The following is a 5,652-nucleotide window of genomic DNA, read 5'->3' on the forward strand; positions in this document are numbered from 1 at the left end:
CCCTCCCACGCTGTGTGTGTGTGTCCCTCCCTCGCTGTGTGTGTGTGTGTCCCCCCCACCCCAGTCTGACCTATCACCCTCACCTTGACCTCTTTCCACCTATCACATTTCCGACGCCCCTCCCCCAAGTCCCTCCTCCCTACCTTTTATCTTAGCCTGCTGGACAAACTTTCCTCATTCCTGAAGAAGGGCTTATGCCCGAAACGTCGATTCTCCTGTTCGCTGGATGCTGCCTGACCTGCTGCGCTTTTCCAGCAACACATTTCTAGCTCTGATCTTTGAGGGACCCATCTCTCCCTCGTTACCCTTTTGTCTTTAATATATTTGTAAAAACTCTTTGGATTCTCTTTAATTCTATTTGCCAAAGCTATCTCATGTCCCCGTTTTGCCCTCCTGATTTCCCTCTTAAGTATACTCCTACTTTCCTTATACCCTTCTAAGGATTCACTCGATATATCTTGTTTACACCTGACATATGCTTCCTTCTTTTTCTTAACCAAACCCTTAATTTCTTTAGTCATCCTATACCTACCAGCCTTCCCTTTCACCCTGACAGGAATATACTTTCTCTGGATTCTTGTTATCTCATTATTGAAGGCTTACCATTTTCCAGCCGTCCCTTTACCTGCAAGCATCTGCCTCCAATCAGCTTTTGAAAGTTCTTGCCTAATACCGTCAAACTTGGCCTTTCTCCAACTTAGAACTTCAACTTAAGAATGGGTAACAAATGCTGGCCGAGCCAGTGATGCTCACACCCTGTGAATTCTTTCCTTACTTTTTTGAATCACAGTGCTACGTTTGGTAACTTCCAATATCCTGGGACCATTGCAGAATCTATGCCATTTTAGAAAATCTCTTTTAGAACCTAGGACAAAGCCTTTTGGGTCCTATGAATTTGTTGGGTTTTAGTATTTGTTGGATTTTAGTTACATGAGTTCCACCAGTACTTTTGCTCTGCTGATATTAATTACCTTCGATTTCCCAGATCTATTAAAGCTTAAGTGAACGTTTATTTGCACTAGTCTAGACAGCTCAATCTGCTCCACATTAGACTATGTACCAGCATCGTGCAAAGAAGCTCAACCATTTCTGCTTAACCTGCCTTCAGAAGGCTCTGGACATCAAATGGAAGGACAAAATAGTAGACATCAAGGTGCTTTAGAGACCACACACCATATTGACGTGATCATAACCAAGTTTGGCTAGTCATGTAGCCAGAATGCCTTACATTCATGGGCTGCACTCTCTTGGCAATCAAAAAAGGCAGCATAAGGAAACCACTGAAACTGACACAGAGTAATGGGAGGATCGGTACATCTGACACAGCCAAATAAAAAACAGTAGTCTTCTTCAAAATCAAGCAATGGTCGGGGGCACAAAGATATTGAAATGAGAGGAAATCCTGAGTCAATAACTCATCCGAGCATCAGTCAACTGTGGTACTCGGGAGATAGGACTGCAGATGCTGGTAAGTCAGTGTTGATAAAGAGTGGAGCTGGAAAAAGCACAGCAGGTCAAGCAGCATCAGACGAGATGGGGAGTTGATGTTTCAGATCAGGACTGGCTTTCAGGTCGGAACCTTTCATCAGTCCTGATGAAAGCTTCCAAGCTAAAACGTTGATTCCCCTGCTCCTTTGATGCTGCTTGATCTGCTGTGCTTTTTCGAGCTCCACACTTTATCGAACTGTGGTACCCAGACCTACTAGCAACAAAATCTCTGAACTTGAGTCTTAGCTGTTTTCAATGGAACTCTTCTGAACATCCAGATGATGATTATGGACATCTTTGTCTTGAAGGAGAAACAAGTGACTCCTAACTGAATCTCAATCTTCTGAAAACAAATGGACAAAATAAATTCACAAGAATAATCAAAGCATTTTCTTTCTAACAGAGATCAGAAAAATGTCATGTTTCTATACTTCAATGCACAAATCTGGGCAGGCAGTCCCATTCTCTATGTATTTGTACAAAATATTAATTACATATTAGGAATTACAAAGTGAATATTAATGTCCTAATGTACGAAGTAGAATCCATGTGGCAAGGCATCCTCTGGCATGTTTAGCAAACACAAGATTACTTCCAGCAAAGATGATGGGAGGGAACAACACGCAGAAAATAGGTCAACTTAGGACATGGAATAAAGAATAATGACAATGTTTTTTAGCTTTAGTCTTGGCATTAACTGTTTCAATAGTCATTAAAGAAACACTAGAAAACTAATGCAAAGTCTTTTTTACCGACTTTTTCATTTGTAGAATTGCATTCTATCTTGTTTACTTGGCATATTTTCTTGAAAAAAACAGAGCAGCTTATGTTCCTTCTTTACTTTTACTGTCACTGAAAATGCTGAAACTCATTGTGATACTGTTCTGCAAGAACAATCAACTCCCCCAATCCTTGACCAATTAACTATGCTTCATGATTGAGCTTTGATCAAGTGTTTGCAGATTCTTTGTCTGTGAAAAGCAACAAAAATGGGCTAGTAAGCCTAGTTTAGTTTTCTTCAACAAGCATATATGTGTGCTGTATTTACCAGCATAGTGATCCAAAGGTGGAACCCTGAATTCTCCCTATATTGGTGGAAGTTCCAAAGCCCAATTGTGACAGCCAAATTATTGTTCTGACTAGATTCAAATCGTACAGCTGAGAATGTTATCTAATTTGCTCCACAATGAATTTGCTGCAAAAATAAGTTATTTGTTATTCTCTATACTTCCATACATTACACAATAGCACAATAGATACCAGGCAGGCAACCTACTCCCATGTGTGTGCTGATACACAAGTGTACCTAAGTGTTGTCATTAGGTTTAATTAGTATGTTGGTAACAATAGCTACGTGAAAAGTTATACTTATGCCAATACAATTTAGCATACACTATCTTATTCCCATTACTAGTGGCAACCCTGTAAGCACCATCTTGGCATCATTTAGCTCAATATGCACATGATAGATATGGAAGATAATAATTGTTGAATTAGTTCTTACAGGACAGGTGAACTTGGTACAAAAAGTCACACATAACATTACACTTTAGTGTAATCCCAATGAGACACTCCACAATTCTGCCTTTTGTTTTCACACCCTTCCTCTTAATGTTATCCTGGAGAGATTACTTCCACATTCTTGTGACTCTGTTTAGAACTGCAAATGTAATGAAGAACTGCCATATCTTTGGTAAAATATTAAAGCCATATATAAGGTATATACACAATGCTTTGAAAATAATATCTGTAGCTAAGTTAGCTTGTGAAAATATGCTACACAAGCTTGATCTAGAGTACATTACCATTCCTCCTACTCATACAAAAGGTGATTTTTTCAGGGGAGCAATGGTCATCTTATTTTGTTAAGGACAAGTCTATCATTCTAAATAAACAACTAAGCTCTAAACCTATAGTCTAATAAAGTTTTAATAAACTTAATCTTATAGTTCAAATTACCCACAATTTAGTGACAAAACAAGTTAGCTATAAAGAACCTTTTTATGCCTCTTTCCAGCGAGTAAAACTATTGAGCTACGATGAGGAATAAAATTTGGCACACTGTACTCCTGCATGGATGAGCAAGTCCTAAATGATATTTTGTGTAGCTTATGCACTCAAACAATGAAAACATTATCCTGTCTAGTTCAGTACATTTTGACTGATTACAGATTTTTAATAATGTTATTCTCACTTCAAGAATCTCAATGCTTTAAGATAAAATATTTAAGTTCTAGCATACTCGCTGATTGAGAAAAAATAGAGAACAATTCAAAGATTTTAATTTAATCCAACAACAATCCAAAACAACATAAGTAAACTCTCTGAAAATGGGTAGAAAAGGTCATGAGGTCAAACCAAGTATTAATAGGTCATTGTGCAACCTACTTGAGAACATTTATGGCTGGTCATGGCTAAATGGACACTTGATTGACCAAATCTGCTCACATCTCACAGATAACAATCATTCCAGTAATTAAGAATTAAAACTACCTCATTCTACAATTGTTACAAATGAAATATTCTATTCAAAGAACCACTATGGTATTTTATTATAAGGAATGAAGGAAAATTATATAATTTTATCCAAATTGAATCCCATGCAAATATCTTGCAACATTTAAGCTGCACAATTGCCACTTTACGGGATCAAAACTGTGTATAAGTGACTTAATAAAAATTGGCACAGTGAAAAATAACAATGTTTTTAAAACATTTGCCATTATCACAACGTGAAAAGTAGTGAAAGCATTTTTCATATTACATCACTTGATTCTATAAGAATAATGCCTAATAAGAAATAATTATTTTATAGACTATCAAAACACAGCAATAACAATCAAGATCTTTTTCACCTTTTGTCAAAGTATTTAGATGGCTGTGAGTCACTACCAGTACAATGTTCAGTAGTGGTATATTTTACTTAAGACTCGGTGAATAACACTATATTCAATTTGAAATGATTGCACCTACCTTTTGGAATCAGCAAAAATAATTCTAACACCACTATAGGATTTTAAAAATTTGTGCCACTCAGCAGCAGCACTTATTTTCTCTTTTAACTGTGATTTGGAGGGCTTGAGAAATATTTCATTAAACAGGGAATAAAACTTTATTTTGGGAGTTTTAGTAGAATTGATGCTAAAGACTTTTCTCGTAATAAATTATTCTAAGTTAAATCTTATCCAGGAACTGGAATAATGATTTAATTAAACTCTGCAGGAGAGCAATACAGTTCTTTAACACTTGGCGTACTCAGAAAGAATTTTTGGGAGGAGGGATTGAAGCAGGCAATAAGGTGAATGGGGGTGCTGAAGGGTTTGATAGCAAAGACTGTTCCGTTGAAAAAAATGCTCCCTCTCCTGCTTCAGTTCAGGTTTTATTTTCATAAAATCAAGTTTAGTTGCGGACACAGGAGTCACTTATAAATCCTAACGTCTGACCCATTCATTTAAGGCCCCAAAGTGACATTTACTGCACGATGGATTATGACTTGGAACTCAAATAAAATGTTAGGTGCCATGCAACACAGTAAACTTCACTTAATGCAGTTGTGTTTTAAATAATAATAAAAATTAAAACAAAGACTACCAAAATATTCCAATCTTCTAGCCTCTAATTACTCAATGTAATTAACCAAAAAGTAGTCTTCCTATTTTAGAACAAAACCCAGTCCCCAAATCAATATGACCAAGAATTGCTAGATTAAGACTACATGGTGTCAAGTGAATGTAAAATAGGTATCTCTTAAAAGAGTTGAAACTTTATTGCTGGAACAGCACAGCAGGTCAGGCAGCATCCAGGGAACAGGAGATTCGACGTTTCGGGCACAGGCCCTTCTTCTCTTAAAAGACAACTACCACTGGTAAAACCAAATATCTTGAATAATTGATGTGAGACTGGCATCCAATATACCTAGAAGTTAATTAAGGCTTAGGCTGACATATTCTTGGTTTTATTACTTCTTGGTTGGGTTGATAGTAAGTAACTGAGCAAGCATGGTGCTCAGGGATAACTGGTATATTGGGAGCCGTGAAAAGGAAAACAAAGCAGTAGTAAGTGCCTTAAGTCAGCCAGTTATTTCACTGGAATCTAGCAACTGTCTATTAATGTGGATTAACTAGTACAATTTCTCATAGTATCACCGTAGTCAAAAGTGTTTAC

The sequence above is a fragment of the Chiloscyllium plagiosum genome, chromosome 18, assembly GCF_004010195.1.
Source record: "Chiloscyllium plagiosum isolate BGI_BamShark_2017 chromosome 18, ASM401019v2, whole genome shotgun sequence".
Taxonomy (NCBI): domain Eukaryota; kingdom Metazoa; phylum Chordata; class Chondrichthyes; order Orectolobiformes; family Hemiscylliidae; genus Chiloscyllium; species Chiloscyllium plagiosum.